This window comes from Lissotriton vulgaris, chromosome 3_2, assembly GCF_964263255.1.
Source record: "Lissotriton vulgaris chromosome 3_2, aLisVul1.2, whole genome shotgun sequence".
Classification (NCBI taxonomy): domain Eukaryota; kingdom Metazoa; phylum Chordata; class Amphibia; order Caudata; family Salamandridae; genus Lissotriton; species Lissotriton vulgaris.
The window spans coordinates 200,756,631-200,781,007 of record NC_141690.1 but is presented as its reverse complement, the minus strand read 5'-3'; positions in this window follow the sequence as shown (position 1 = coordinate 200,781,007).

Here is a 24,377-nt window from a genome sequence, read left to right as displayed (position 1 = left end):
ACAGGAGTCTGAATCAGTTTGCGAAAATATGTTTCAGGTATTGTGTTCTGGTTAGATTCCTATTTAGCACCGTTGTCTTGCTATCCCATTTATTTCTCTCCAGCTTCACCATGAGGGCAACAGCCACCAGGGCTGTGCTCAAATTTTAATTTATAACATTCCCAAAAATATTCCAAGATTAGAGCTAGAAAAGTAAATAATATTCCACATTTTGGAGAAGTTGTACTTTTCTCAAATATTGTATTTTGGGACTCGAGTTAGGATAGACTTACATGTATATGTTGTCTGTTTCTTTATAACAATTGATTTTGGGTCTGTTGTAGCTGGCTGTAGGGCGTTACTGGACCATACTGAATGCATGCTGGGATATTAGTATGTGGCGTGTCATGGCGAGAAGTGTTGTTGACTTCAAAGTACTAGAAAACTGTATGACACAAATGTGATGTTGGATGTACGAGAGATGTTCTATCTACCCTTGGCAGTTTGCCTAATTGTTGCCATCTGTGCTGCAACATTAATTCATGGTTGCAATAATTTGCTGTTTTTTTTTCTTGCTTATAGACATCTAGGGAGCACAAACTTAGCAAAAAGGCAGCGGTGCGCTGTGCATTCACAACAAAGGGGTGTCATTACAACAGGTCCGTCAGTGACTGGGCAGATGTCATGTAACCTTTCAAACACAGGGGTAGTGACATTTACACAGAATGAGAAAGACATCAGAAGGGGACAGCAACCAAGTTGGCGCCATGGGCAGAATCTATGCACATTTTTAAAGACAACAATGGTGTCTGAGAGACAGGCAGGCTTTAAACTGATTAAATTAAGGAGTCTGCCAGTTACAGCTAGTATTTTCCCAGACGTCTTAGACCATGGAGAGTTCCAGACATCTGCTCACCTTGGTGCTGTGCACAGACAGATTAATAAAAATAGACCTTTTGAATAATTTATCACTAGTAATCTAACTAGTTTTTTCTTGTAAGTGTCTACTCAACAACAAAAAGTATATATCTCTATTATTTCAGCTCCATTTTCAATTGTATTAAATTAAAAATTGCCTTCTGGGAACAGTCAAGGGCACCTCATAAATGTCATATTCTTAAAAGCACAATGCCTGGTGCCCTCTCCCATACAAGATATTTTAATAGCGAAATTTACATTGTTGATGGGTACATCATGTCTAGGCTCATAAAATGACTTCTAACTTGCAGACTAACGTCTGGAGGATTTACAGTCCTAGGAGCTTTTTGGGGATATTGTAATTAAATAATCGGTATTCCATGTAAGGCTTCCTTCTTCAGTCAAGCGCGGGAAAAGCTAGGCTCTCTAAGAGAGCGCACTCTTGGCTAATATCCAAAAGGCTTTAGGCCCTGCCGGCTGAGCTGACAGATTTTTCTGGCGAATGGTTAACATATATACACATGTCAAATATAAAACAAATATACTTTGAAACGAAGCAGATAGTTGGAGAACGCTCCTTAGAGAGGACAGTGTTGTTGCAATTAGAGGGAACACAGTGTGCGGTCCAGAGACTCTGCGACGCACAAGGTTTGCAAGAGCACCTCTCCTTTGGCAGCGATAGATAACCTATCACCCGTTTGCAACCAAAAAACCATCGTGTAAACGCACTTCCGCACTTACGGGAGGTGAAGGAGCCTACGTAGATACATAAACACCGGGGAGCGTGTTCTGTCACGCAGTTTACATCAGAGAGACGCAACAACTCGAGCACGTTTCAGTCTACGGAGAGAGAGAGGGCACAGACACTAACCAGGGCATCTTGGACCGACTGGGCGGGATTAAAAGCGCTAGAGTCTGGCTAACCTTCCTGAATTATTTAACCCGTTTTCAGGTGCCATTGCTTTCACTAAAACAGCATAACAAAATTAAAAATTAAATAAAAACTGAAAATGTAAACCGTTATGTAAAATGTGAAGGCATTTGAAACTGAAGGCTGAATATTCAGCGGGTATCTTTAACTTGTTTCGTAGAAGTGGCACACATACAGCAAATGAAATCTTGTTTAGGTGATAGGTGTGCGAAATTGAAGCCTTTCAAAAAAATCCCGACATTTTTTAAATCTCCAATTTTGCAATCAATTTAAGATTTCGATTTGGAATTTATTTTTTTTCTTGTGAATTAATACAATAGTTGATCATTTGTAGTCAATGTATACTTCTTTCTGCGTTTTGTATATTTGATGCATTCTTGTTTCTACATTTTTATGTATTGTTTTGAGGTCCATTTCATAAAACGGAGGAGGTCTCCAGATTCCAACATTGATTCAATGGGGGTCCACAGAAGTCAAAACGTTAATAACTGGGAAATACCTGTGGTAGTACTGAATGCTTCGGGCCTTCACAACACTGACGAGCCAATTGATGTAAAAAAAAAAACAGGGCTAGCAAAATTGATATAACTAAGTTGACTCCCCCCCACATCCCACCCTGAGTGCCTCGATAGCCTTTTATGTGCATTAGAGCATGTGATGGATGGACAAGGTGGAGAAACTACAGAAAGTACTTAGAGTTAGGAGTCCTGTTTCTGCAGCTTTGTCTGTGTCCCACAGGACCCTGGGTAGCTAGGGCAATGCCGTAGTACAAAAAGAGTAAAACATGAGTATGTCTTGCTTCCCTAATTTGTATCCATGTCTCTAACCTCTGCATTTTCCGAGGGTAATTAAAAAGTAGACACTACTGTCAGTCAGTCACTACTGATGAGCTACCGATGTATGGGTGGTATGTCACTATATCACAGTCAACATTTCAGACTATAATGAACATTGAATCCACTATAATGCCTACCGCTTTGTCATCAGAGCAAGTTTACATGATTAAGCATGGATTTAGTATTCTTAAATACATATCTACCCTACTGACGATATAGTGGATGTGTATACGATATTTTGATAGGTCGATATTATGGCAGCTACATAGTGACTCCCTACCAAAAAATAGTATGGAGTAAGCCTTCTTTTACTAGCAATAGAAAAAATGCTGAAGCACATTGTCATAATTTTAATTCTATGTGGCTTTTTCAAAAAACATTCTCCTATTCTCCTCTATCCACCTACAATTAACAGATGTTGTAAATTATACTCATGAGCAACAATACTAACTAAATAAAACTGTAAACAAAATAAATATCGCTCCAGAGCAAAGAGCAAATTAACATTCAGAGTTGAACCATATTAAATCATCAGTCCAAATTCAAGATGTTCGCAAATGATTTTCTTCTCTTTATTTTCTTATTTTCCATTATCCTTATCATAAACGTAGATGTATAATACATAAATTCATAGTGGATCAGTTGATGTAGATGACATCACCAAATGTAGCCAATAGCCGACACGTGTTTCGTCTCGGGGAAATTCCCCCGACGACTTCCTCAGGGCAAGCGCAAATCTCTGTAAACAAGTTCACCACATTCCAGGTACAACCTGAGTGTGGTCCCATGTGAACCCATGATGACGGCGGGAGTACGCTCCTCCATATGAATTTATCCCATACATATTAATCCAGACCAGATTATATGTCCGATCGAGATATTTATTAGCAAAACTCGTCAGAATGCTGAAGAATATATACTGTGTATATTTTTATCAGGCCCATATTATATGGGACCACACACAGGTTCTAATTCTGAATGCTAATTTGCTCTTTGCTCGGGAGCGATATTTTGTTTACTGTTTATCCGCTGTGTACTTCTAGTTACAGAGGATCATTGTAACGTGGGTGGCCGTTTCCATTTTGTTGCCATAGAGCAATCATGAGAGAATTTTGGTCATACTGTTACCTAAATATTGGTTTTGCGGAAGGTGTAACCTAGCCACGCTTCTACATTTACAAACAGCTAAATAAAACTGTTGACTGGCTGTGATATTACTTACCTCGTCTGTGGAGCCTACACACTATATATATAGCTTAAGCATGCTTATGTTTTTGTACTCCTTTTTCTTATTAATGTTTTTTTTTATTTATGAATTTCTTTTCCTTGTGCTCATCCTTTAAAATTGAGGAACAGGTGCACTTTCGCACGCATTTTGTAAAACTTACACCTTGATCATTCAGATATATGTTTAAAATATATATACATTTGCTAGATGCATTACAAAATTTTTGTGACTGTGCACACAGTGCCACGGTATTGATATATTCATCTGGGAACTTCGAATGTAACATATCCATGTGGAATGTACAAATGTGTAATTCACACTTCTGGAAAGAAAACCTCAGCAAATGATGCATGCAGTAATTAAAGGTTATTTTGTTTGGGTGTGACACACTTAGGAAAAGGTTTGAATATCACCCAGTTTTCTTATAATGGTGCAGTCTGACAGTCTTTCAAGCAGTGTTGTGAAAGAGTTTTGTGCATTCATATTTTTGTAAGTTATTAACAACATGCAGAATGTGGTTTTACACTTTATTACACATGTACACACTGATATATTACTGCTGTTGTTAAAATATTTTTTCTAGGATGTGTAGAAGTGAGTTTTCCTGATCCTTGCTAACTAGGCCTCAATTTGGGCCTAGCATCCATATTGTTAAAAATGGACATCTTCTCTTGTCTTTGTTCATACTGTTCTCAATTAGTCACACATCTGCAACAGTTACATCAAGGTCTTTCTGCTAGTTCGCTGTACCCTATTCATTCATATTAGCTTGCTGTTGTGCACTTGGGCTTAGACTATTTTTGATTTCTCTGTAAGGTGTTATTTGTTAGGATCCTTCATGGCACTGACTCTGTACCACATTACTTTCAATTTTCCAATCCATCCTTTAAACTATTCTGCTGATCTAGAACCCAGTTATTGAGGGGGCCCTTTTATTTCATTGACTATATTCCTGATATTTTTGATGTGCTTGGAGGTGCCTTATCTCGGGGACAAATTGCCTCATGAAATTGTTGTTTAGCACGGTCTCCAGTTCACTGAATTGTGGGCGTTATGTTGAGGGCAAATTTCTAGGTCTTAAAATTGTGAAATTCCCCTGCGCCCAAAACGGCAATGCATTGACTACCTCCGTGGATTGTGTTTTTCCCTAAGATAATTCTCTCAATCACCTTCTCAGGGTGCTGGATTGATTTTGTGTCGACCTGTCTGGAAGTATATACAAACTAAGTTGATGTTGTGTTATTGTCTGCAAAGTCACGCAGTAACTGTAATACACATCGGTCACATGCATCATCCCGGCCTTTTGCGAATTCCAAATTGCGTAAAATAGGGAATCGCAATTTGGAATTCGCAAAATGGGATGCATGTATATTTTCGCAAAATATTTGCGATTCCAAAATGCGAATTCGCAATTCCCATTGACTCCTATGGGCCAAAAGGCTTTAACAAATTGCGATTTTCTTTTTGAAAATCGCAATTTGTTAATGCATTCCAAGGGTGCAGAGGGGGATCCAAAGGACCCCCCCCCCTGCACCCCAGAAATGTAATTTGAAGTGCATGTTTCACACACACAGTGTCCTGACAGCCGCAGTTTTAAACAGCGCTCCGAACAATAACCTGGTTTCACGCGGAGCACACCGCAGTTGGGAGCAGCACTTACCTGGAACGCCCTGGCAGGGTATTCTGGGACCGGTAGTTCACTACTTGGACTACTGGTGTTTTTATGCAAGTGGACTGACCAACCAGGATTTCCATTTAAGGCGGAGCGACTGGAGATATTCAAGAGGACTGCTGCTAGCGTGGGGCAAGAACTGGCGTTTGAAAAAGACATTACGTCGAAACGTGTCATGCCATAGTTCTTTGGAATAAAAGCAACCTCCCACAGTACCCCCCTGTGTCTCTCCGTTCTTTTTTAGTAGAAGGAACAACTTCGTGACATATTTTGCACGTGGTTCCAGGACGTGCATTGGAGAGTCCAGTCTCGACAAAGTGGAAGGAGCAATCCGGACAGCTTCGGCATTTCTTGTTCTTCACGGTGGTGAAATGCTCCAACCCACCACACCCACCCTTGTACTTTGGCCGCTGGAAGCAGTTTGCGACTACGCAGAGGGGCCTCAGTCACTGTATGGAGGTTTCCCAGGCCAGCCCCAGGAGTGGAACAGTGTGGTTCGAGGCGTCAAGGGGACTGGGGAGGTGAACTTTGCTCCGAGTGTCCTGACAGCCGCAGTTTTAAACAGCGCTCCGAACAATAACCTGGTTTCACGCGGAACACAACGCAGTTGGGAGCAGCACTTACCTGGAACACAGTGGCAGGGTATTCTGGGACCGGTAGTTCACTACTTGGACTACTGGTGTTTTGGTGCAAGTGGACTGACCAACCAGGATTTCCATTTAAGGCGGAGCGATCGGAGATATTCAAGAGGACTGCTGCTAGCGTGGGGCAAGAACTGGCGTTTGAAAAAGACATTACGTCGAAACGCGTCATGCCATAGTTCTTTGGAATAAAAGCACCCTCCCACAGTACCCCCCTGTGTCTCTCCGTTCTTTTTTAGTAGAAGGAACAACTTCGTGACATATTTTGCACATGGGTCCAGGACGTGCATTGGAGAGTCCAGTCTCGACAAAGTGGAAGGAGCAATCCGGACAGCTTCGGCATTTCTTGTTCTTCACGGTGGTGAAATGCTCCAACCCACCACACCCACCCTTGTACTTTGGCCGCTGGAAGCAGTTTGCGATTACGCAGAGGGGCCTCAGTCACTGTATGGAGGTTTCCCAGGCCAGTCCCAGGAGTGGAACAGTGTGGTTCGAGGCATCAAGGGGACTGGGGAGGTGAACTTTGCTCCGAGTGTCCTGACAGCCACAGTTTTAAGCAGCGCTCCGAACAATAACCTGGTTTCACGCGGAGCACACCGCAGTTGGGAGCAGCACTTACCTGGAACGCCGTGGCAGGGTATTCTAGGACCGGTAGTTCACTACTTGGACTACTGGTATTTTGGTGCAAGTGGACTGGCCAACCAGGATTTCCATTTAAGGCGGAGCGACTGGAGATATTCAAGAGGGCTGCTGCTAGCGTGGGGCAAGAACTGGCGTTTGAAAAAGACATTACGTCAAAACGCGTCATGCCATAGTTCTTTGGAATAAAAGCAACCTCCCACAGTACCCTCCTGTGTCTCTCCGTTCTTTTTTAGTAGAAGGAACAACTTCGTGACATATTTTGCATGTGGGTCCAGGACGTGCATTGGAGAGTCCAGTCTCGACAAAGTGGAAGGAGCAATCCGGACAGCTTCGGCATTTCTTGTTCTTCGCGGTGGTGAAATGCTCCAACCCACCACACCCACCCTTGTACTTTGGCCGCTTGAAGCAGTTTGCCACTACGCAGAGGGGCCTCAGTCACTGTATGGAGGTTTCCCAGGCCAGCCCCAGGAGTGGAACAGTGTGGTTCGAGGCATCAAGGGGACTGGGGAGGTGAACTTTGCTCCGAGTGTCCTGACAGCTGCAGTTTTAAACAACGCTCTGAACAATAACCTGGTTTCATGCGGAGCACACCGCAGTTGGGAGCAGCACTTACCTGGAACGCCGTGGCAGGGTATTCTGGGACCGGTAGTTCATTACTTTGACTACTGGTGTTTTGGTGCAAGTGGACTGACCAACCAGAATTTCCATTTAAGGCGGAGCGACTGGAGATATTCAAGAGGACTGCTGCTAGCGTGAGGCAAGAACTGACGTTTGAAAAAGACATTACGTCGAAACGCGTCATGCCATAGTTCTTTGGAATAAAAGCAACCTCCCACAGTACCCCCCTGTGTCTCTCCGTTCTTTTTTAGTAGAAGGAACAACTTTGTGATATATATATATATATATGCAGATCCAACTTGCCAAAAGATGTGCGTTCTTGCACTGACAGGTACGCAGACTCCAATAAACAGCCCGAGTCAGTCTTGGATATTTTCGTGAAATTTTATTCAAATGCGGTGCAAGCCATCAGACCGGTTTCGGACTTCACGTTCTTGCTCACTGATGGAGAGTGTTTAGAATTACTGCTATTTAACAAGGACTTACACACACCATAAAGCGCGCCATTCCACTTCAAAATAGTAAACAACAACAACGGACCAACTGATTAATACAGCTTGAGATGTAACGTTTTTTGTGGGTGCCATTTTAACACTATACAATGCTATCTCCATTGCAAAGAATTTAATCAATATGCACAAAATTCTTCTAGAAGTTAAAACAACAAAACAGTCCACATAAAGACTAAATGATATGCTCGCCCCTTACATAAAAAAATCCGCTCATTTTTTTTGCGTCCTGTGTATATAATGTTATACACCATAAATCCGTTGTGTTCACATTTCACATAATAATAACGGTGTACCTCGGTACATAGGTTCTGTGATGGGGCCACAGCATTACCCACATGCTGTGTGAGGCAATCTGATCATTTAGGCACCTGGGATCCTTCTTTGTATCAGCGGTACCAGCCAATCAGAATCAAGTACGTTTGGGACCACAGAGGCACCGCAGCATTACATTTCTCTAACTTTTAAAAGCGAATTTCTCAAAAACTACTGCAGGGATGTACACCACATAACAAAAAAAAGCACACTTTCTCAGTAAAGTTCTAACTGTGTGGCAAATATAGTGTAATTTATGCAGGCTTTTTTTGTACCACAGATCAAACCTTTCTATGGAAATTAAAAAAAATTCTTGGTCCCTACCTGACGCAAAACTTTTCATGAAGGAGCCAAGGTGAATGAACATATTTTGGGAAAGTTTCATGCAGATCTTTCAAACGTTTTTTCAAAAAAGAAATTGTCTCTTGACGTAACTGACTATTTCAGAGACAGTATTCTGTATACCCACTGGGGCTATGTCTTAATTTTAAATTATGTGGTGTAATACTAGACATGATTGTACGCACGGAGGTGCACTATTAATTCAGCATAAACAAATCATGCGTGTTCACATGATAACAGTCGTTGAATTTCACTTGTTAATATTTTCCTAAGGTGACACCATATATATGTGTATACATGTAATAGAACATGATATAGTTCTTGAGTACTGTTTAAAGTGGCTTATATTCAGTATTATGTTAGCTTATACACGGCAACAGATTATTTACCACTACAAGATGGCTGCCAAGTAAAGCCTTACTCAGTCCTTTTTTTTTTCACTTATGCACGTTCGTAATCACACGAGACTTGTGTTCTAAATACCTTTATTTAAAGTTTCTGTTAAACTGTATGAAACACCCGTGATCCAGGCGAGTGTATCGCCGAAACGCGTTGGGACCTTGTTCCAGATGCCTGATTTCATGCTGTAAGGAATTTAATAAAGAAACCTTGGACCACAGTTTTGATCTATGGTGGTAATTGAACTCGGAGTGGAGTGCATCGACGTGACTCTGTTACGTTCTGTGACTGTGGATATATATATATATGTGTATATATATATATATATATATATATATATATATATATATATATATATATATATATATCTCGAAAACCACACCACCTTCCTCACGAAGGATGAAGCCGGAGCCCAAGGGGACAGGTAGGAGAAGCTTTATTCAACAGGTTTACAGATCCAATGGCGGCGAATGCATTTCGGCTCATACCTTCGTTTGTGATACACGAACTACAACTCCCAGGATGCCAAATGTTAATGCACCTAAGGTCAGTGGAAATAGGGGGAAAGAATGTTGAAATTTTCTATGGCGGAACCCCAGGCAGGCAGGGCATGCTGACTCACTCCACTGTCCGCTGATGACAAAGCCCCTCCTCGAGTCCCCTCAAATCGTCACAGCCACCAGTACCAGGGGACCAATGTGCAGGGGCCAAGATGCGGGAAGCAAACTGCCCAATAGAGGTAAAATACCTCAACTGCTCGCGTTCTCCTGTTCCCAGGGCGGGTGCCGTCTATATCCTCAACAGGAACCAAACAAAGCCGCAAGGCGTGCCAGCCTGTGTCCGGACCCAAAGCGTGACGAGGACTCCTAGAAATGCGCTGCTGGCTGGCGCATGTAATGTCTCGAAAACCACACCACCTTCCTCACGAAGGATGAAGCAGGAGCCCAAGGGGACAGGTAGGAGAAGCTTTATTCAACAGGTTTACAGATCCAATGGCGGCGAATGCATTTCGGCTCATACCTTCATCAGCGCCCTTCACTGGATAAGTGAGACACTGTGCGTTAGTCCTTGCTGCCTGTACAAGATAGTTTGTCAGTGTTCCGCTCCTCCCCCTCTTGATGCCGATCACCTGTTGTAGTTCGTTTGTGATACACGAACTACAACTCCCAGGATGCCAAATGTTAATGTACCGAAGGTCAGTGGAAATAGGGGGAAAGAATGTTGAAATTTTCTATGGCGGAACCCCAGGCAGGCAGGGCATGCTGACTCACTCCACTGTCCGCTGATGACAAAGCCCCTCCTCGAGTCCCCTCAAATCGTCACAGCCACCAGTACCAGGGGACCAATGTGCAGGGGCCAAGGTGCGGGAAGCAAACTGCCCAATAGAGGTAAAATACCTCAACTGGTCGCGTTCTCCTGTTCCCAGGGCGGGTGCCGTCCATATCCTCAACAGAAACCAAACAAAGCCGCAAGGCGTGCCAGCCTGTGTCCGGACCCAAAGCGTGACGAGGACTCCTAGAAATGCGCTGCTGACTGACGCATGTAATGTCTCGAAAACCACACCACCTTCCTCACGAAGGATGAAGCAGGAGCCCAAGGGGACAGGTAGGAAAAGCTTTATTCAACAGGTTACCAGATCCAATGGCGGCGGATGCATTTCGGCTCATACCTTCATCAGCACCCTTCACTGGATAAGTGAGACACTGTGCGTTAGTCCTTGCTGCCTGTAAAAGATAGTTTGTCAGTGTTCCGCTCCTCCCCCTCTTGATGCCGATCACCTGTTGTAGTTCGTTTGTGATACACGAACTACAACTCCCAGGATGCCAAATATATATATATATATATATGTATATATTAGAACCCAGTTACTCCAGCATTGCCAAATGACGCGTTCATTGTGAATATATATATATATATATATATATATATATATATATATATATATATATATATATATATATATATATATATATATATATATGAAAGTAATGTTCCTGTGCCGCCAATGCTCGGCGAAAACACGACCAGGTGCAGACCTCTCAAGTGACTTTAATTTCGTAGTTTGCATTTTCACGTGGCTGTCCTGGCCGCGGAGAGGAGCACCGCCGTCAGCTGGAAAAGCACGTTACCGGCTGACTGAGGCTGGGTTTCCAAACCTTTGGGACAATCAGCGCAACGTTCGATATGCAAAAACAAGCCTGCATTTTTCCATGAACTACTTAAGGAAGTAAGAATGAGCCCAATGTGGAACTGTACTTTTGAACTTACCTATAGTTATCACGAACTGTCGCATTATAGACTACATGCCCCAGATTGCATCATGGTCGCTGTACACAGTCAACGCCCATTAAGGGAGGCATTGTAATTGAATAAAGTCGGCAATGAAAATGCGACTCAGTTGTTCAGTTCTTGGCTGCCCTGGAAGAAGAGGCTTTGGGCCACGAAACACGTCGGCAAACAAAATGGTTCATGGATGTAAATGGCAGGATGCATTTTTATAGCTGGAGAGCAGAATGTTGTTGTGTGCCTTCTCACAGCTACAGGGCGATTTGGGATTATATTTTCACGCGGCTGTCCTGGCCGCGGAGAGGAGCACCGCCGTCAGCTGGAAAAGCACGTTACCGGCTGACTGAGGCTGGGTTTCCAAACCTTTGGGACAATCAGCGCAACGTTCGATATGCAAAAACAAGCCTGCATTTTTCCATGACCTACTTAAGGAAGTAAGAATGAGCCCAATGTGGAACTGTACTTTTGAACTTATCTAAAGTTATCACGAACTGTCGCATTATAGACTACATGCCCCAGTATGCATCATGGTCGCTGTACACAGTCAACGCCCATTAAGGGAGGCATTGTAATTGAATAAAGTCGGCAATGAAAATGCGACTCAGTTGTTCAGTTCTTGGCTGCCCTGGAAGAAGAGGCTTTGGGCCACGAAACGCGTCGGCAAACAAAATGATTCATGGATGTAAATGGCAGGATGCATTTTTATAGCTGGAGAGCAGAATGTTGTTGTGTGCCTTCTCACAGCTACAGGGCGATTTGGGATTATATATATATATATATATATATATATATATATATATATATATATATATATATATATATATATACATATACATATATATATATATATATATATATATATATATATATATATATATATATATATGAAAGTAATGTTCCTGTGTCGCCAATGCTCGGCGAAAACACGACCAGGTGCAGACCTCTCAAGTGACTTTAATTTCGTAGTTTGCAGTTCACAAAGAAAATACAAATCCACAAATGGATAGCAGAGTTTTAAGATTTATTAAATGAAATCATAGGACCAGTGTCCACCCACGACGCGTTTCACTCCTCTAGGGAGCTTGATCACATAAAACGCTCAGAGTGGTGTGCAAATATATACTAAACATAGTTGTGGGACTAATTAGTGCAGTGCACGCCCTCGACGTGCAAATGATAGAAACAAATGACAGACAACAAAGTAAAATAAATCAACTTGTTGTGTTAGCCACTTCATACCTTGATAATGTGTTATTTCGGTAGATCTTAATAGATTTCAGATACAAATCATGTATATTTGTCATTTTATATGTTAAGGTTTAAAACCAGGTAGAGGGGGGCGTGGCCAGGATGGCGGGCTGAGTAGTCGCACTCTCGGTGAGCTCCGCCATCCCTGGACCCTAATCCTGCTGTACAAGTGCTGATCCTCCCCCCGGGACGCTGCATTACACAGAGCGGGGGCCCGCCGCACCAGTGGAGCATCTGGGAGATCACCGGACCCCCCCCTGGGGCACTGAGCCGACGCCGGACGGGGCGCCGTTGCGGAGAGCGAGCGAGGCCCAGCATACGGCCTGGAAGAGAATCGGACCCTGCCCGGCCATAGACGTCGGCCGGGTGATTGCTGCAGCGTCGCTGACCCTGCCCGCTTGCACCGGACTCTTGAGCCTCTCCTTGCAGCAGGAGCCGGGGGCCTGGGCTGCCGGACCGGGAGCCATAGAGACTCCGACGCCAGGCCGGCATCAGACATCACGCGAGGCCGGGGCTTGGGCCTGGTCCTAGGCCTCAACCAATCCAACGGCCCCTAAGCGGGTTGACGAGCGCTGTGGGCCGTGCCTGACGGACCCGGTCAGACCTGCCTGGTCTTGCGACACCCCGTCGGAGCGTGGTCTGGCTGGAGCGGGGGTACAGAAAGAGAGGTGCCGGACCTGGGGCCTCCTGCTACGCGAGGCCGTGGCTTCGGCCTGCGCTCCAGGCCTCAGAGACGCTGCACGGAAGTGGCCCCCCGGTGGACATTGCGGAGCACGGCGCGGCACTCCTGGGCGGAAGCGGAATCCTGTGGTGAGTCAGGCAGCTGGGGAACACCGGAGAGGACTGTGGTGGCCATCGCCCCTCGAGACCACCGGAGACCGGGAGTTGGGCTTCTGTGTTTCTGCCCGCCTTTGCACTTGGCCACCGGGGTAGAACAGGGACAGATCCCTTCCTCAAGGGGACCCCTGGTGGCATTCTGGGCCTGACAGTGGGAGACGGGAAGAGCCGCCCGGACACTACTGCAACCCCCACGTGGCCCCTGAGGGTCTGCTGCGGCCTAGCTTGAAGGGCGATCCCTCGGTGCCGTGAGTAACGCCGAGCCCGAGGCCGCGAGGCTTGGGCAGCGAGAGAGGAGAGCGGAGCCGGGCGGATTGGTGCTGGAGGCCCGGGAGGGTGGTCTATCGTCGAGGAAGCGGTCCACTGGTGGGAGTCCGGCAGCGTGCTTCCGAAGTTGCACCTGGGATTGAGCTGTTGGTTTTTTCAGGGGAGCACCTCGAGAGCCAACATGTCAAACAACAGGGGGTCCCGGAAAGGGGACCGCACACTGCCAGAGATGCTGAGCCGGAGCAATGCAAGACAGGACCGAGGTCACCCATCCCCACCCCACTCGAGCGGTGCCCAAGGAGCGAGTGGAGGAGAACCCCCAGTTACGAGGTCCTTCCTAGAGTCCCTCTTCAGCTCCTTGAGGGACGATTTTCAGACGCTTAAGCAAGAGGTCGCAGGTGAGGTCCGTGAGATACGACGGGAGGTGGACGGTCTCGGTGACAGAGTGTCCACGGTGGAGGAAGCGGGCCACGCTAGGGACGAAGAAATTACACAGTTGCAACAGGAGGTCATCCGACTCCGGGAACAGCACCTTGACCTGCAGACGCACACAGAGGACCTTGAGAATCGCTCCAGGAGAAACAACATCCGCGTCCGGGGCGTGCCGTCCCGGGAAGAGGGGGAAGATGTGGCGGCCTACCTCGGGGAGCTGTTCAGAGAGGTACTGGGGGAACCGGCTGACTTTGCCATTCGGATTGACAGGGCGCACAGGGTCGGCCTGCAACGCCGAACTTCGGCGCCTCCCCCTGACATCTTGGCTTTTCTGCCGGACTATCCCTTGAAGGAGCGGATAGCTCTCTATCAGGACCTGGCCGCGTCTACTCTGCAAAAACGCAAAGCTTTTAAAATTGCGACTGACTTTCTCAGGGAGCATGGCACTCAATATTCCTGGGGACATCCCTTCCGGCTCATTTTCAGGTGGAACGGAACCTTGCACCAGTTGCGTTCTCTTCAGGAAACGTGTGGAGTGCTGGGGATCACAGCCACTGAGGACGGAGCTCACACACCGCACCGGAACCGTATTACCAGAGACGGTTGGCAGACAGTCCCTGGCCGGCGATCATCTGCTTCCTTGTCGCGGCCGGACTCTCCTATGGCCCGAGCGGAGTCGGATGCAACAGTGCAGGATGGAACTGGAGCTGATACTACAATTGTGGTGGCGCTGACAGCATAAGTGAACTCCGGGGGGAGATCGACATCGCTGTGGTGGAGCTGCAGGTTTGAGGGTCTGGGGGGGTGGGGGGAATGGGGGGTGCGAGGTGGCTGGACGTCCACTTTTTCTGACTTTCCGCGGGCTTGTCCGATAAGGACCGGACTGGGACAATTGGTCTAAAAGTTTTTGGGGGGGTAGAGAGAGGGATGTTTAAAGTTGTTGATCTGGTCCCAGTTGAGGGAGGGGGCTGGATGCGAGAGGGTGGGTGGGGAAGACGGGGAACAGTTGGGGGGGGCAAGGGGGGTTGGGGAACAGAGTGGGAGTTGGGGGTTGGGGGTTGGGGATGGGGAGGGAGGGTCGTCGAGTGCACACAAGGGTTCCTGGTCCTTTTGACTGTGTCTGTGCTTTTTGATCTGCTTCTGATTGGCTATGGCTTCAAAGGGGCGATCTGCCTCTCTGCTTGGCATGGATGCTGGGGAGAAGAGGGAGGGGTTACCGGATGTTTCTTGAGGGCGGTGAGCTGCTGGTTAGGTGGCCTGCTTTATGGTTTGCCTGGAACTGTCTGCTTTTTGCGTCAATACTCTATGCATGGTACTCTGCTGCACCACGGGCCGAACGACGCTCTTGCCCTCCTGTTTCTGCGGTGGGTCCTTGTTGCTTTCTACTACAACACCACTCATGCCTCCAACCACTTGTAAGGTACTGACCCTGAATGTCCGGGGTCTGAATAATCCCGTGAAGAGGCGGGCCGTCCTTTCACTTTTAGAGAACACACAGGCAGATATCTGTCTCCTCCAGGAGACGCACTTACTGTCACAGGACACTCATAGACTCCGCTCACACAAGTTCCCCTCACAATTTTTTTCCTCATGCACCACTAAAACAGCTGGGATAGCGATTCTGGTGGCGCGGCGTTTCCAGGGGGAGGTTCTCCACAAATTTGCTGAACAAAAGGGTAGGTTACTGGCTTATCGATTTCGAATTGGGGGCCTCTTCTTCACGATAGGGTCCCTGTATAGTCCTAATGACCGTCAGGACCGCTTTCTTCAGGCGGCGATCGAGGAGGTCACGTCTTCCCAGGATAGACATGTCATACTCGGGGGAGACTTCAATATTGTCTTTGACTCTGCGCTGGATAGGTCGGCGCAACGCTCCCCTCAGGTTGGAGAACTCTCGGCGGACCGTAAGGCTCAGCTGGACGAGGTGGACCTACTTGATATATGGCGACATCTGCACCCGACGGATAGGGACTACTCGTACTATTCTCATGCCCACAAAACGTACGCACGGTTGGATCACCTGCTGGTTACCTCCCCAGTAAAAGCGTTAGCATCTGGATCAGAAATGGGTGTGATCTCCCTCTCGGACCATGCCCCGGTCGAGGTCCTGTTAACTATGCCCCCGACGGCGCTCCGCCCACGGACGTGGCGCCTTCGGGATACACTGCTGCATAGGGCAGAAGTGGTGGCTCGCATTGAAAAGTCGATTCAGGAATTTCAATCCCATAACGATAATGCAGACACTAGTCGGGCCACGCAATGGGCGGCATTGAAGGCAGTCATCAGGGGGGAATTTATAGCGATTTCCTCGGCGGACAATAGGGAGCGGCAGGCCAAGAGAGATGAACTCATAGACCGTGTCAGGGAACTGGAACAGATCCATCGCAGAACCGGGGCCCCCCGAATTTGGCGGCAGCTCAAGGAAGCCAGGAAGCTCCTGGCAGCCCTGGACCTCGATCGGGCGGAGTACGCCGCTTTGCGGTTACGACACGCCTTTTATACTGGAGGGGACCGCAGTGGCAAGTTGTTGGCAAATAGGCTCCGTGTGGCGCGGCAGAGCCAGCTGGTCAAGAAGATCTCTGGCCCGATGGGCATGCCAGAAACTGAAGACGAGCGGATAGCTGCAGTCTTTAGGGGCTTTTACAAAGACCTCTATACCGGGGATCCCCCGGATGAGGAAGCGATGGACACTTATCTGGCCTCGATCACACTTCCCTCGCTGGACCCTGTGCAGGCGGACTATCTGGACAGGGACATTAGGATCGAAGAAGTAGTTTCTGCCATTGCCCGACTCAAGCACGGGAAGGCACCGGGCCCAGACGGCTACATTGCGCTGTATTATAAAACATTTTGCATGACGCTGGCACCCATCCTGACGCGCCTCTTCAACTCCTTTGCGGAGGCCTGGGCCATTCCACCTGATCTGCTCAGGGCCTCGATCTCGGTTATCCCTAAGCCAGGTAAGGACCCGAGGCAATGTGGATCCTACCGGCCGATCTCCCTTCTGAATATTGATTTAAAACTGTATACGGGGATACTTGCTGCTAGACTAGCTCTCCATCTGCCCGGCCTTATCGATCCTGACCAGGCGGGTTTTGTCCCGGGGCGGCAGACAGTGGACAATACGAAACGAATTGTTCATTTGCTGGAGAAGGCCTCTCGGATTCCGGGGGAGCGAATGATGTTGGCGGTGGACGCAGAGAAAGCGTTCGACCGAGTCCACTGGCCTTACCTGGAGCGTGTGCTCATGAAAGCGGGTATAGGTGAGAAATTCCGCACCATGATCCTTAATTGCTACGTTCGTCCATCGGCGGTGGTCCGCGTTAATGGGCACGCTTCTACCTCCTTCGACATTGAACTGGGCACCAGGCAGGGTTGCCCGCTTTCACCTTTGCTCTTCGCGCTCTACATGGAGCCTTTTGCCCAGCGGGTGCGAGACAACCCGCGAGTAACCGGCATCCGGATGGGGGCCTTCACACACGCTGTAAGCCTTTACGCAGATGATGTTATATTATCCATTGACAAGCCTGCCGTGGCTCTCCCGGCATGCATGGAGGAACTATCCTCTTTTGGCGCGGTGTCTGGATTTCGGATGAACATGGGGAAATCGATAGCGCTGGATATCTCCCTTGACCCGGTCACTAGGGCCTGTTTGCAGCAGCGGTTTCCCATGTCATGGTCCTCGGGAGCAGTGCCCTATTTGGGCATCCAGATTGCTCCTACCGTGGCGGCGATGGTGTCGGCAAACTATCGAGCCCTGGGGGCCAAGATCAAGGAGGAACTGGGCCGATGGAATCGAGGCGCTTTTTCCTGGCTTGGCAGGATAGCTGCTGTCAAAATGACGATTCTACCTCAGGTGTTATACCTCTTTCGGGCCTTGCCGCTCCAACCGCCCGTGGGATGGATCTCGCAATTACAGGCCGACGTTTCTCGGTTTGTCTGGCAGGGGAAGAAGCCTAGATTGCGTAGGGCCCTCTCGCTGCTGGCCCCGGAAGCGGGTGGACTGGGAATCCCAGACTTCCGCAAATACTTCCAGGCAGCACAGCTGCGTTTCCTGGTGGAATGGAGTAGGTGGGAGTCTGATAAGCACTGGCTCTTCCAGGATCAGGCGGTGGCTGGGAGACCGCTGCAGGAAATCCCCTTCCTGCGTCGCCCACATCGGCCCAAAAATCTCTATGCCTCCTTTGTTACGAGGGTGCCACTGCGGGTGTGGGATGCTACGAGCGTTCTACGTGACCTCACCACGTTCCCGTCACCGCTTACCCCACTGGTGGACAATCCAGACTTTACCCCGGGGATGGAAAGGGGAGCGTTTGCGAAGTGGCAACAGGCGGGGTGCAGAGCCTTGTGTCATCTTTATGGCCCAGACGGGGTGGTTCCTTTTCCCCAACTTCGCCAGGAGTTCTCACTTCCAGAAACGGAACGACTTCATTACATGCAGGCCCGCCACTGGGCCCTCCACCCGCAGGTGCGAGAGACGGCCGATCGGCCTTTTCTCCCTTATGAGCACTGGCTCATGACACGGACTTCGGACTCCAAACTGATTACTGACTTGTACAAGCTGCTGCAGCCCCCGGCAACACACTTTTATCACCCTGGGAGAGAGCGTTGGGAGAGGGAGCTAGGGAGGACGCTGAGCCCTAAGGAGTGGGAACACATAGCCTATAGAGCGCGGCACTCAGCCTACCACATGGGACTCACTGATACCTTGACTAAAATCTCTACCTATTGGTATTACACACCGGAACGAGTGCATGAGTTTGACCGTAGGAAAGCGGATGCGTGTTGGCGGGGGTGTGGACATAAGGGGACCCTTACGCATGTACTGTGGGATTGCCCGCTCCTAGAACTTTACTGGAAGGAAGTGGTGGATGAAATTGATTCTGCTTTTGAAATTGAACTGCCACGTTTCCCTGCCTATACCCTGCTAGGACTTCCGAATGATCTGATGTATCCCCTTCGTTCCCGCAGAGGAAGACAAATAGCTATAGCCCTGGGCTCCGCGGTTCAGAACATTCTGATTCATTGGCACACTGCTACAGTCCCGTCTATCACTGGCTGGCTCCACAGGTTGTGGCATGTGTTGGGTATGGAGAAGCTGTCCCTCACGGTGGCGGGTGATGTGGACCAGTTTAGGGAGCACTGGCAGCCATTTCACTCCCTATTGCTTACTGAATTTAAGGAACTTACCTGCCCCAAATATCTCCGCCTATTGAGGCTTCCAGCCCAGGTGGAGCCTGCCCCTTGATCTTCCTGTGAGTTTCTCTCCTTCGTATTGTAGCGCTGATGTATGTTGAGCTCGGGGACTGTGCACTGGACGGGGGTGGGATTGGGAGGGGGGGATGGGAGTTCGGGTGTTGGGGGGGCATGTTGGGTGGGGGGGTTTCATGGGTAATGTCATAACATGTTGAGGCGGCTGGAGCCTTCTATCACAGCGCAGGCGGAGTTAACGGATGGCTATTCATTAACGGTGCTTTTGGACACTTGCTTTTCCGCCCTGCTACATTCTCTTGAAATGTTTGTTTGCCCTTACATGTTTTCATGAATAAAATACTTTAAACCTAAAACCAGGTAGAAAAAAATATATAATCCTGGAATAAATAACATAACATGAACAATATTTTTATAGAGTACATTTTTCAGCATTAATTTATTTGCTGAAAAATGTCTTTTCAGAAAAAAGCTTGGGGCATAGTGCCTTAATAAGATCAAGGTTCTTAATTAATTGACAAGTGTCAAAACTCTGAAAATATAAAGCGAATTTAAACAGTTCTTATTATGTCATGGCAAATTTCTTATGTATCCTTAAAAACTTTATCTAGTATGTACAAACAAGGATAATATTTTTACATTCATCTAAACATTTTGCTGTCAATAAAAAGTGCATAAAAAAGTGCAGTGAAAAGTGAACAAAAATAACTACATGGATTAAACCCACTAAACAAAGTATATACAATTTACAACCGATTAAGCAAATTCGACAGCCTGTCACAGTTCATGTGTTTATATACATAATTTGACTCATTAAATTCAAATGATGGGATATTAATCAGCTAGTCTTCATCCAATGACAGTATTATTCCATAATAGTTGAATATTGAAATTTAGTTCATGAATGCAATAATATGAATATAACCAAAGAAAAAAGAAAGAGATAATATATACAGTTAATATTTATTAGAAATTATTCAAATCTTCAGTTAAATTCAAACCATTAGGTGCCTTAGTATCTAGCGCTAGTATAAGATGTGACTCTTTTTGTCTCAGCAGTTTTTTAGGATCCCCACCCCGTCCGGGCTGGGGTACTGTGCATAAAACGGTGTACTCAAAATCTTTCAATAGTTTGTTATGTAAAGCACGAAAGTGTCTTGCCACAGGGTAGTTATTATCACTGTTGACAATTGCTCTAATATGCTGTAAAATGCGCTTATGTAGGGCAATTTCATACTATCTATATACTCGAGATTGCAGGTGCATTTTAATTTATAAACTACAAATTCAGATCTGCAGGTCAAATATTCCCGAATAGGGATAGGCACATTACTGAAAGCTGTCATGTAATGAGTACTATTTTTTGCAAAAGTGCAAGCGCGGCAAGAAGTACACTTGAAAAATCCTGTTTTGCTCAACCAGGTCTTTTTGGGAATAACCTCAGGTGTAGGTCTATCTAATACATCGCGCATTGAAGGAGCCCTCCTAAAAGTTGTGTTAGGTGTACTAGGTAAACTAGGGCCCAAAATTACATCTGTCAACACAATTGGCCACTCATTACAGATAATGCGACAAATTTTACTTTCTTGCGCACAGAAAGTTGTGATCAGTCTAACCGAGCATTCTGATCTAGTGTTTTCAGTGATTCTGGGCTCAAGAAGGGATTTGCGCTCCACTGATCTAGCTTTGATTAGAGCCTGGTCTAATAAAGACCTAGAGTAACCCCTATTTAAGAACCATTTAACATTTAAGATCTTATTGAGGAAGTCAGTTGTGTCCTTCAAATAAGATGTCAAATTAGTCATATGTGGTTGAAGAAAAAAGTCTACATATTTGGAGATGTTCTCATTCATACTTCCGATTGCACAGATGATTGGGCGACCGGGATTGGGTGTCACTTGTTTGTGTACTTTAGGGAGGAAATACAGACATGGTGTTGTAGGATGCTCAATGCTTAAAAATTTGGACTCTTCTTTCGTGATTAATCCTAGTCGTTTCCATACACCAATCTGTTTTCGTGTGTTATCGTTGTTTTTGTTCATTGCAAATTGGGTGGATAGCAAGTAGCATGATGAGTCTGATAGATGTTTTTCCGCCTCAGTTATATAGTCAATTAGGCGCCAAAGAACTGTATTCCCTCCTTTATCAGCATTTTTGATTATTACATTATTGTTGTTTTGTAATTTTCTCATGAGTAGATGGTATTGACTGTCATTATAGTCATGTTGTCTGGTTTGATTCATAACTCTCGTATTTAGAGCTTTCAATTCTACAATTACGCTGTCACTGAATACATCCACCGCATCTTTCGGCATCAACGGTAAAAAAGTTGATTTAGGGCGGAAGGGGCTGGTGGCTGATTTATCGACATTAGTAGCTTGACTCACAGTAGGGGTGGTTTGAGTGTCATCCATATATGCCAAATCATATAGGTTTTGTAAACCGGCCATGTCTTGAACCTGTAGAGCCGGTGCAGTATCTTCACTCGTAATCATATGTTTTATTGCATTTAGCTTCCAATTTAAAATGCTTGATCAATTTAATTTTACGACTGAATTTGAAGATATCAATCCTCGTTTGATTGTATGAGAACCTATTAGATGGACAGTAGGATAACCCAAGTGAGAGTAGCTGTTCCTCCGCTTTAGTTAAGGCGAGGTCTGTTAAATTGATTACTGTATTTTCAGTCATGACAACTATTGTCTCCAATTCTTTTTTGTTTTTTGCTTTTATATATATATATCTATCTATATATCAAACATCAACTCCACGATGCCAATTAGCAACAAACAGAGAAACGGACTATTACGATGGCTTCAGTTTCAGGTATTCTTTATTTTCAAATCATCAAAAAGTGCATTTGCTGTGCCCAAAACACCAGACGCGTTTCGGCGAACTCGGTCGCCTTGATCACCGGTTGTTAGTCTAAAATTCCCTTTTCACATTTAAAATCCACATTCACCAATCACACTTCGCGGCTGTAATAAGACTAATGCATAGACATAGAAAGCAGACTTTGTTTTTCGTCAATGTCGACAACGGGAAAACACACTTCATTACAGCAAAGTGGAATTATATAAATATACATCGAAAGGTTAATAAAAGATCAAAATTCTGTAAACATAGTACATCATATTAAAGCAGCAAAAACAATTTACATCTACACAAATGCACAGAAGCTTGCCGCCAGATGCAATTTCCTAATCTCTTTTTTGTGGCCACACTGCCATGAGTATTTAGGTTAGTCGGCCACTGCAATTGACGTGTTATATCGAGGTACACACTCCTAATGTCCCTTTTATGAACATAAAAACCATCTAAGTATACATTTATAAACGTAATCCCTACTAATGACAGTTAAAGTGCATGTGCTCTAGTGCAAAAAAATAAAGTACAATAAAAACTCCCAGCCGGGAGTTTACTTAAACTCAGTATTAGTAATACTGTAAGGGGGCAGGGTTGAAAGCAGAGGCACCTCCCAAGTAACTGAACTATTTGCTTTCATAACCGTACTAATACTTGTGACGGGCTTATCATTATGGTACAGACAGAGTAACAAAATAAGTCTTGACTCAGAGTAAACCTAACCTCAAATGTTAATCGATTCATGCGGTCAATAAGTCAAAGCAATGGCATCAATAAATAGTAAAAACCAAAAATCAATAAAATTATAGATTCATGATAAAATACGCATCAATTGAACACCAAGACAAGGAGCTAAAAACCCTCATAAAAAGATTAAAAATACAATAAATATTAACTTATAAATAAATGTATATTTACAGTCAATAAAAATGCAGGCAAGGTCCCTTTCATATACTATACTACATTGACAAAATTGGATGTAAACATAATCTAGAGATAGTGATGTAGGTCCTCACAAATATTGAGCCCTTTAGAGGTTTTTGTGTCGAGCTCCAAAATATATTTGGTTTCCAGTTGGCGAAATAGCTTTTCTCGATTCCCACACCTCTTGCTAGGTTGTACACTGTCAATCACAAAATATTGTAACACGTTTAGGTTGTTCTCGTGTTCCAATTTGACGTGTCTAGCCACTGGATATGTTGGGTCAGAATTGACAGTCGCCCTCAAGTGCTGCAGGATTCTAGCATGCACTTGTAGTTTTGTGCTGCCTACATACAGAAGTCCGCATACGCATTTTAACACATACACGGCATACTCTGTTCTGCACGTGTAGTGGCCTTGATATTAATAGGGATTTCAGAAAATACATTCATGTACGATCTTGTGTTAACTCCAAATTTGCAGGCCCTGCATGTGTTGCACTTGAAGAAACCATCTTTAGCCGAAAGCCAACTCTCTTTTTTTTTTGTTAAAACAGTTTTTATTGCAGACATATGAAATACAAAGTACATTTATCTAGGCACTGCCTCTCAGATGCCAATTCTAGTCATCATTTGTTCATCTTCATACACGGCCTTTGAGCCCACAACCCAGGTTGGGCGGCGTTGAACAGTTGTACCCCCGTTCCATTGACGCATGATCAGGCACAGCTATCTCGTCAAATATGCACTTGTCCGCTTTTGTTTTACTTCCCCCTAAACTCCCCCCCTGCAACTAGGTTACCCCCCAACTCCCCCCCTCCCCCCTTGAGTCCCTCCACCTACGCTTGAGTTTGGTTAGTCCGCATCCATGAGTGCTGTCAGGGGTAAATATGTGTCTAGAGGTGTGATGTGTCCTGGGTGTTTCTGGGGGCATCTACGTCTGAGTTCGGAGGGTCCTCCTCTCCCAGCGCTGTGCTATCTCGCAAAGTCTGCACTAGCGCCTCCCACGCTGTCGCTGCGTCTAATGCCTTGTCGTCCGACTTGCGGCGAGCCAATTGGTATCTAAGTGTACTTTCACTAGCTGCCCATTTCAGGAACTCATTGGTCCACCGCCTATGTGTGGGGCCCGTTCTGGATTTCCAGTTCCTCGTTATTTCTCTTTTGGCCAAAAGGAGACCCATATTGATAAATTTGCTGGTGATCTTATTTTTGGGCGTATGAGGGGACCAATGCAGTATACTAATGGCCATGTCGTATTGCAACCCTCTGTTCGTGACGTCG